This window comes from Orycteropus afer, unplaced genomic scaffold (genome assembly GCF_000298275.1).
Source record: "Orycteropus afer afer isolate SDZICR_OR568_19922 unplaced genomic scaffold, OryAfe1.0 scaffold00042, whole genome shotgun sequence".
NCBI classification, from domain to species: Eukaryota; Metazoa; Chordata; class Mammalia; order Tubulidentata; family Orycteropodidae; genus Orycteropus; species Orycteropus afer.
The window spans coordinates 16144911-16154916 of NW_006921629.1; the positions used below are offsets into that span (position 1 = coordinate 16144911).

At 42.1% G+C, this 10006-nt stretch overlaps 1 pseudogene; it reads left to right on the forward strand.

The window, feature by feature from the left end:
- LOC103194239 overlaps positions 1-7504 on the forward strand; it is a 13634-nt pseudogene extending 6130 nt beyond the window's left edge.
- The last annotated feature ends 2502 nt before the right edge of the window (positions 7505-10006 follow it).

Sequence of the window (10006 nt, forward strand, 5' to 3'; positions counted from 1 at the left end):
CTAGGACTGATTGTTTCCGTTAATTTTGGTTTTCTTCTTTCATCTTGACGAGGAGAGACCCGTTGTTGCATCTAGATGGCAGCTTCCTAACTTTTAAGGTCCCAGTCGCTACTCGCCAAAGTAGTAGGTGGAATAATGTTTTGTATAGTATGTTATGCCAATTGAGCTTGATGTCCCCTGCATCAGTCCATCTTGTTGAAGACCTTCCCCTCTTTCGTTGACCCTCCACTTTATCGAGCATGATATCCTTCTCCAGGGAATGGTGCTTCTGACAACATGACCAAAGTAGATGAAGTCCGGCCATTCTAACTTCCAAGGAGTATTCCAGCTGCACTTCTTCCAGGACAGATTTGTTAGTTCTTTTAGCAATCTGTGGTACTTTCAGCATTCTTCACCAACACCACAACTCAGAAGCATCTACTCTTCACTCTTCCTTATTCATTGTGTAGTTCTCACATGCATATGAGGCAATTGAAAATACCATGGCTTTTGTCAGGCATACCTTAGTCCTCAAGGAGACATCTTTGCTCTTCAGCATTTGAAAGAGGTCTTTTGCAGCCAATTTGCCCAGTGATACATGTAGTGTGATATCGACTGCTGCTTCCTTTGGTATTGATTGTAAAAGCAAGTAATACGAAGTCTTTGATAACTTCAGTCTTTTTTCCATTTTTCATGATGCTGCTTATTGGTCCAGTTGTGTGGATTTTTGTTTTCTTTATATCGAGCTGTAATCCATACTGCAGACTGTATTCCTCAGTCTTCATCAGTAAGTACTTCAAGTCGTCCTCACTTTCAGCAAACAAAGCTGTGTCGTCAGTGTCTCAGGTGGTTAATGATTCTTCCTCCAATTCTGATGTTCTTCACGTTCTTCTTCATATATATATTTCAGCGTCTTGGATTATTTACTCAGCGTATGGATTGAATAAGTGTAGTGAAAAGATACAACCCTGATGTACTCTCTTGATTTTAAACCATGTAGTGTCCCCTTGTTCTGTTTGAACGACAGCCTCCTGGTCTATGTACAGGTTCCTCATGAGTACAATTAAATGTTTTGAAATTCCTATCCTTCTCAGTGTTACCCATAATTTGTTATGATCCACACAATAGAATGCTTTTGCATAGTCAATAAAAGTCAGTAAACATGAATAAACATCTGTCTGGGATTCTTTGCTTTTAGCCAAGATCCATCTGACTCAGCAATGATATCCCTCATTCCACATCCTCTTCTGAATCCAACTTGCATTTCTGGAAGTTCTCTGTCTATATACTGCTGCAACCATTTTGAATTATCTTCAGTAAGGTTTTACTTGTGTGTGATATTAATGATATTGTTCAATAATTTCCACATTCTGTGAGATCACCTTTCTTTGGAATGGGTATGAATATGGATCTCTTCCAGTCAATTGGACAGGTAGCTATCTTCCAGATCTCCTCGCAAAAATAAAATAATAATTGTGTGTGTGTGTGTCTATAATTTTTTTTTTTTTTTAAATTCCTTCTCAAGTAGTTCTATTGCCCGTTCTTCCTTGGGGAGATTTCCTAGTTTTTTATTTTGGTCACTTGCTTCCACAGTTGTCCTGTTTCTTTGAATTCAAGTTGTCTCTTGTCTCCGAGACATTTTGAAGTTGTTTTTATTTGTTGATTGTTGGTTTGTCTCAGTATATCTGGATGAGTGTGGCAGGTGGGCTTCTTTGTTAACTTGGCAGCACTGAGGCACTCCCCATTTATCTCCGGATTGGTGGAATAATTGATGGGAATGTCGGTGCAGATACTTATTTTTTTTTCTTTCCAGAATGGTTTGCCAAGTTTTCCTTTTTTTAACATTTATTTTGATTTGGGTGAAAGTTTAGAGAGCATGCGCTCTTTTTTTGACATGAAGAGGAGCTGCAGTTGGGATGAGCAGGTGTTGTCTATCATGTGTTGTTGATCCAGTGGTGTGGGAGTTGATAGTGGTGCTTGTTGGTTGGGTGAGGTAGTTGGTGCAGTAGAAGTGGCTGATTAGTGGTGAGTTAATGTCCTCCTCCTGTTAGATGGGGCAAGAAAAGAAGGGGCGGGCGGAACTCAAGGAGAAGAATGAGATGAGAAAAGAAAGATGACAGAATAAAAATGAAAGATGAAAAAGAAAAAGAGCAGGTGGTGGAGCTGAAAGAGTGGCAAAGGTATAAGAAGATGAAGAAAAGGAAGGAGAAATAAATGGGTAAAAAGGGAGTAAAATTGGGAAAGAAGGAAGGAGAAAAGTAAGGGAGAAATAAGGACAACTGAGGAAGAAGGACTTTTGTAATGGCTGTCAGCAGGCAGCCGTGGGAGCAAGTGAGTGTAGCAGAAACCCCTGATCCACTGTGTGTGCCTGTGGAGATGAAAGGAGCCTGGCCCAAGGGGCTTCTCCAGTACAAAAAGTTGCAGCTATTTGTTGTGCTCAGTGTGAGAAGGTTCAACCGGTGATGTATGTGGAGGGAGGGATAGGCACAGTCTCAGGGTCTGTCTCCTTGGAATGGGTTGCTGTGGGTGGCTACAGGACTTCCTTGGCCTCTGGCTTGGTGGTGGTGGGGAGAGGTTTGGCCACTGTTCTCAGGGAAGCTGTCCTTTTTGGAGCGGAGAGGATGGCTCACCAGCCTTGATTCACTGGCATGGGTCTGGCACACTTCTGGGCAGGTGCAGCCCCTGGCTAGACTCTAATGATGCTCTGATGCCCACCCTGATGTGCTCTTTACCCCATCACAAGCTTTTTAGTTCACAGAGATGGGAGGGACCTGGTGTGAGTGACCCCCCTGAGAGAAGAGGCCACAGCGTTGTGCCTCTTGTTTTAGTATGAAAAAGTTCTATCAATCTTTTAGGCACCCAGTGGGCGAGTTTTAGTCCCTGCCTGAGGCTATTAGAGGTGGAAGTGTCCAGGAGTCGGTTAGTGAGGGCAGGGCTTCCTATTCACTGAGTCTCTGGCTGTAGAAAGAGAATTGACCCCTGTGTGCAGGGAAGGTGTGTGATTGTTAGATCAGAGAGCGTTTCCTTCCCATCTGGATTCCCTGGCCTGGGTGTCGCCCTTCTGGTCACACAACCTTTTGTCCCACTCCTGCCCAGATTCTGTCAAGCAAGGTACTGTCTCGAGCCCAGTTTCTTCAACTGCCTCCACTCAGGCTCTTTGCCGGCCCAGACCCGGTTTCAGCTGGTGAGTAGATTCCCTTTCTTACTCTCCTCTTTGCATGGCCACCCATGCCACTTGTGACTCTGACCCGATTCCCTGCACGTTTCTTTCCTACCTCCTGCACATCTGTTGCTCACCTTGAATTCCTCCCAATCTGTCTTCACTGTGTAGATTCTATTCTGATACATTTTTATTTAACCCCCACCTCACCAGCATCTACGTCTCTACTCAAGATGTCCCTGCTTCAGACTGTCCGGTCTCTTCTCTCTCCCCACACACTAGTCTTGCTCCATTTGTCTTTCCAGTCACCACTCAGTGTAATTTTTATCTTCTTATTTGGTGCTCTGAATTCCAGGATCTTTTTTTGTATCTGTTTCATTCAGATTTCAGGATGTCATTGTAGAGGGATTGGCGGAATGTGTTAGCATGATGCCATCCAGTCTGTGCCCCCAATTTGAATTTTTTAAATCTTTTTCTCATTTACTCTCTCAAATCAGACCCTATTAAATGTCAAGAACTGTGCTTAGCCTTGGAAATGAGAAAAGAATAAGATAATGTTTCCTCAGGCACTTAACCTTATCAACCAGTGGTAGGAAGAACCGTAAACAAATCAATAAAGAATTAATCATGCGTTGACTTTATTTGTATAGTTTGGAGTTTTACACTAAGAATATATTCATGTGTTGCACTTTTGCTTAAAAATACAATAGGCATTAAGAAATAATTAATGGTATAAGAAATCCATATTGTTGATATGTATATTCCCTTTCCTAAAGGAGGGTAATAACTTGGGGTGGGCTGTATGGCAGATTAAGGTCCTATCTCTCTGGTTTTTCCATTCCCTCTACTCTTCAGGTCACATCCTCAGGCAGGAGCTACTGAATAGGGAGACAATTTACTTTCTTTGCATCCTCAGTGCTACAGTTTGCTTCTGTAGGACTTTCTTAGTTGTTTCATCATCTCTGTTCACCACCAGACATCAGGGAGATTTCCTACTAATCAGGAGCACTGAAAATGGTGCAGAAAAGTACTCTAGTTTAATAGTAATAAATAACATTTATTCACGGCTTACTATGAACTCAGTGTTTCCGCTGATCTATTGAATCTTCACAACCATCTATGAAGTCAGTACTGATAAATCTCAAGTATATCCAAAACAAAGTCTATGCCTGATTGTGGTATTTGTGGACTTGCCTTTTGTGTCCTTAGGTTCATCTTGATACCAGTCATAAAGCCATTCAACGTCTAAGCCTTCCCTAAATATCTCTTGATACCAAGAACTAGCAAATGACTACTTCAGTTTCAATGATTGGTCCAAAAGGATTATCACGGTAAACTTTGTAGGTTTTGTTGGAGTAAGCAGACTTTTAGCACTGAAGTCCTAGACTTAGAAAAAGATTGAACTGGGTTGCAAAGATGAGTCGGTAAGTAGAAGAGTCTGAGGGCTGGCCTGCCACCTAGAATTAATCTATAACCTCAGTGACTTGGATGGTAGTGTCCATAATTTTCTTCAGTGTTTCTGTGGTGTATGATAAGAAACGGTTGTCTAAATACAGAAATTCATTTGTGATTCTTACCTGATTTTGAACCTATAGGAACTTCAACTATGAGCTGGGATTGCTGGAGTTTAGGGTTGTTTTTTTCCTCATAAGGAAAGATTTTGAAGTCTTTATGGAGATCCTACGAGGAACTTTTAATTCAAAATCTTCACAGTTTCAGGATCTTTCTGACCTTGAAGAAAGTGAAAATGAAGATATGGCAGCAGCTCAGAAGCAAAGCCTGAAGTTCTCCTGTGCTCTAGAGGTGATGTTGCCAGCCTATGAGTGCAGGAGTCCTGGAGTTGGCCTGGCAGAGGAGCCTTTAAATATGCAGGAGGAATTATGGGTATATTTTCATTTTTCCAAACATGACATAAAAATGATCACTCAGATAAGATTTTTAAGTCCTTTTTTTTTTTTGGTGAGGTTTAGGGCCATTATCATTGCTTATGAAAAGGAAGATAAACCAGAAGCTTACCATTCACAAGGCTTTGTCAGATGCATTCCAAAGACTAGTGATTGTGGTTTTAGGTAAGACTTGCTTGATGATCTCCAAGGCGCTTCAGTTTCAATGAGTAAGTAAACTCATTTTGAAAAGTAAATTGGATGAAAACATGGATATCTAAAGCACTCCAATTATACTTTTTACCAGATGGATTTACAGCAGTCGTCTCAAATTTGTTCTTTGTGACATCTGTGAGAAAAGTGATAGCAGATGCTACTGACCCTACTTTATAGGTGTAGAATGACTTGCCTCAATTCACAGCAAGGAAGTGTTTGATTAAGTGTTCTTCCTTGATTACTTACCTAATATACAGAATGGTATAGCTTTGCACACCTAGGTTTGTGTCCTAGCTCTGTCCCTTAGATCATTAATGCCTTTTTAGGTTTTCTAGGCAGAGAGATTTAAAAGTATTTAATCCCTCTAAGGTGCAGTTTCCTTATCTGGAAATAGGGTTAGTAACGCTACCTACCACATGGGGTGTAACAGTGAGATGAACGAGAGAGGCTTAGAACTGTGCCAACTGTATGGTAAGCAGGCAGCATATGTTTATTTTTATTATCATTGTTGTTTCCCTGTTGAGGAGAGAGTTTATTCAGTTATGTTGTCTGATTCAAGAATTTCATTTCTGTTTTAGTTTCTGGCACTGACATGCTGGGAGAGTATGTGTTCAGCTAGAGAGAAGATTCTTACAGTCAGCTGCTTTCATGTGAGTCTGTACATACTCTTGAAAGTGGTCATGTTATTGGGTAGCATTGATTGTGCTTCCCACTAAGTTCTCCAGTGGTTTTAATGTTACAGACTCTGCCCAAAGGAAACTTTGTGGTTAGTAGAGAGTCCCTGATGGAATTGCTCCCCTGCTTCATAACTCTGAAGGCGTAGAGATTCAGAAACCTAGCAACCCAGCAGAGAACCTTACATGTTTTCAAGTGATGGCCCTAGATGAGACTGTGCCTTTCAGCCTGGGTAGCGTTTCCAGTGAGGGTCTGGCTTCCCTGGTCATGAAGGACAATCTCCATTGACTGTGAACTCTCAGTAACAACCTCTAAGAACCAAACCAAATGACTGGGTTGTTGACATCTCCCTGATATTTCACAAATTTCCTGGGTTGTGCCAGAGGTTCAGTGGCAGCTGAAAGGTTGGCTGTTAGAATTCACTCAGTGGTGCCTGGGAAGACAGGCCTGATGATCTGCTTTCAAAAGGTCACAGACTTGACCTTTATAGTTCTATTCTGCTGTATTCACCATAAGTAAGAATGGACTCCACAGTGATATGCTAACAATATACTGAAGTACTCAGGCCAGAAAGCTTGTGGCTCTTGTTTGCCTTGAGAAGCAGTTGTATTGTTTATGATGCACATGAGTTCAGTTTTGGGCAGCAGAGATCCCTAAGTGTACAACTAGTTTGCACACTACTGCTAACTTAAAAGATTGGGGGTTCAAATTCATGGAGTTGTACCTTGGAAGTAAAAGCCTGGCAGTCTACTTCCATTAGATTACAGCCACCAAAACCCTGTGGAGCACAGTTCTACTCTGTATCACACACGGTCACCATGAGTTGGAATCAGCTTGATGGCACCTAACAACAGCAGAGTGCTCAAATGATTGCCTTCTGTCCAATGCTCGGTTCACTGTATCTGCTGGAATTTTGATTCCCAACGAGTAGACTTGGGCAGTATACTTCTGTAGAGAGACTGCCTCGAAAACCCAGGGAGGGGTCTCTGTGAGTCAACTCGACTTGTCAGTGATGAGTTTTTTTTTTCCCTCTAATAGGAAGTATCTACTGTGGTCTAATTGTCTCTTTCCCAGTTTTGAATTTACCTTGACCCCCATCTAATGCCTTACTGTTTCATCACATTATAGGTGAACATTTTTGTTTTCACAATTTTTATTTCCTATATCATTATTCCTAACTTAGTTCCTATCTCTAACATTATATAGTTGTTTGAACCAAATGCAGTTGATAACTCATACTCTTAACCAAGTGTTTGTAATAAAAATTTAAGTGTGGGTTGAAGGAGCTTCAAGGAAACATGTTCTTATTTTCTGCTTTTAGGAATCAAAAGAATACCTAATTATTGGGTGCTACCATTGTAGGTGGAGACCTTGGGTAGTGCACATGTTTGACTGCTAACCCTGGTCTGCTCCCTGAAATGGTAGCAGTTTCGACAACTGATTTGTTTGTTTTTGCATGCAAGGAGTTTAGAACAAGAATAATTTTCAACTAATCACTGTTAATTTTATTTCAGAAAGTGGTAAAATAGCTGTGGATCCTGGTGAAGAGATCATAGATGCCAGAACCAAAGAACTATAGGATTTAATTCATGTATGTGGAGAAAATTATGCTTGAGGTTACATAGTGTAGCCATCATTCAAAACAACCAGCAGGCATGCACAGATATGCACAGGCTCTGGCATCCCTAGGAGAGTATAGCACTCTGAATGCAAGGAATTCCTAGGGCTTTTCCTGAAGTCCTGCCCTTGGCTCTGACCCCTTATCTAATGTTTGGAGCAGGATGGAGAAGCCTCAGAGTGCTCCTACAGTCATGGACATAGGTGAAGGGCCATGCTACCTCTTCAGGACTTAGGGATGCTAGGCTGCTGAAATACAGGCCTCTCAGAACTATCCTCAAACAGTATCCTGGGGATTTGGGAATGAAAGAACCAGGGCCCTCAGAGTGATTATGCTAAAGCTTGTGAAAACTCCTGAGCCTTTGCAATAAAATGTATTGGCTAAATGTCAGCATCTCATGTTTAACAGCCAATGCAATGTTTCATCGAGAAACCGTTTTCTAAATCTAGTACATGAATGCCTTAAATTATGCATTAAACTGCCAAGGTAGTTTCTAAAGAATCTACTACCTGTAGGATAGTTTCTTCAAAAATAATGATGATGATAATAAAGTTAAGAGCAGAAAGATGTGTTTAATTGACCTGGATTGATGAGAACTTAAACTGGGGGCTGGATATTTGATTATGTAACAGAGTTACCCCAAAAGTTGCAGCGGGTTTCAAAGGGGAAAAGGTAGTGAAAGAGAAGGTCATTCCCTTCTGAAAAAGTATTTGGAGATTTTTCCATGTAAAATAATTGTTTTAATTAATTTAAGTAAAATCCATTCAAGGGAGCTTCAGGTTTATCCAAGGTTGGGCTTTAGAAGTCTAGCTTCCTGTAGAATGTAAGATTCAACATTGTTGCTAAAGATTTCAGAAGCCTGTTTAATACAGAAGACTCATCCTCATGAGACCAATCATGGAATCAGTCCCATTTTCAAACCTTTACTGTGTGCCAAGCCATTTGCTTGGCACTGGGAAAAAGATGATGAAGCCCCCTGTCCCTGTCTCTTGGCTTTTATATGCCAGAGGTTGTGTTAGTTCAACAGAGAGGGAGGTGGCTCCTTCCAATCAACTGTAACTTCTCGAGAGGGAGACAGAATCACCATTAGTGGCCCAAGGCTGACTGTTAGAATGCACACTCGCTGACACCCTCCAGCTTTTTTTTTTTTTTCAAACTAATTCTGACAGCAACTATCTCTCCCATGGCACTCTCTACTTCTCTGCAGAGTTTGATAATTCATTGCAATGGCCACACAGAACTCACAGATAATACTCACGATTATGGGGATTATTAGAAAAGTAATAGGTTACAATTCGGGTTCAGGGACGCTCAGGATACAATTCTTCAATCAGGAAAGCCTTCCCTCAGCAATGCTCCAAGGCATGCCTCTCTGTGGCCCTTAGCCTCTTGGCCTAGCCTCTGCCACATTCGGGCAAGTGTTACAAAGCTATTTTAGCTCTGCCGATAGATGATCCTAGGTACACCCCTCTCTGCCATCAAGCCACTTGCCCCAAAGCACTCAGCTTCCTTGTTCCATGGGCCAGCAAACCCACCCCTCTGCCTTGTGCCAGTCTCTCAGTTCTCATACCAGTCTCTCTGCTGACTCTCTGCCAAGGAGGTCCAGCACAGGGATCCCAGATCCAAGGATGCACTCTGCTCCACCTCTGGCTCTTCTCTCTTGATGGCAGTGAGCTCTACACCCTCTTTAGCCTCTGGGCGGGCTCAGTTCAAGCCTAGCTGGATGACAAAACTAACCAATCCCAACATCTGGGTTCCATGCACCTTATTTCCACGGTCCCTCCCTGACAGGGGTGCCATGTACCTTGTTTGCGTTACTAACAAGCTATGCAGTCCCCTTTGTGGGCCGCAAGTACCTTACATTGGCATAGTTCTGCCTAGTAATCTGTTGGGAGTCACAAAGACCATGGCTAGAAGAACTATCCCACGTACTCCACTGCACCACAGACCACGCCATGGCTCTGCTAGCCATTGTCCCTTTCATACTTCAAAGATTAACATCCCCTCACAATCAGGTTAAGTATAAATATTCCCAGGAAAGTGTGTAAGCCAGCCACTTCATGCCTTTCATAGCAACCCCACTTTGGGTTTCTGAGGTAGTATCTCTATGGAAGTAGATTGCCCAGTTTTCCTTCTGAGGAGTGGCTTGTGGGTTTGAACTGCCAGCTGTCTGGTTAGCAGTCAAATGCCTTAGGCACTATGCCATCAGAGCTCCTCAAAGCCAACCCACTGGGTTGAAAATCAAAGGGCCAAACACCCATTTTGTTTTCTCTGTAGATTTTTGTTTCAAATGCAAATCTTTTGTTCTCTCCCTTCTGGGTGAGTGTCCATGTTTTTTTAAATGCTAATTTGCTGATTCTGAAAGTTCTGAGTGGGGCTTATGTTTTAAACTAAGACCCTGCAAAAACCACAAGGAGGCCACATGTTCAGACCTCCTCTAATCCCACAAGAGGAAGACAGGATTACCAGCAGTAA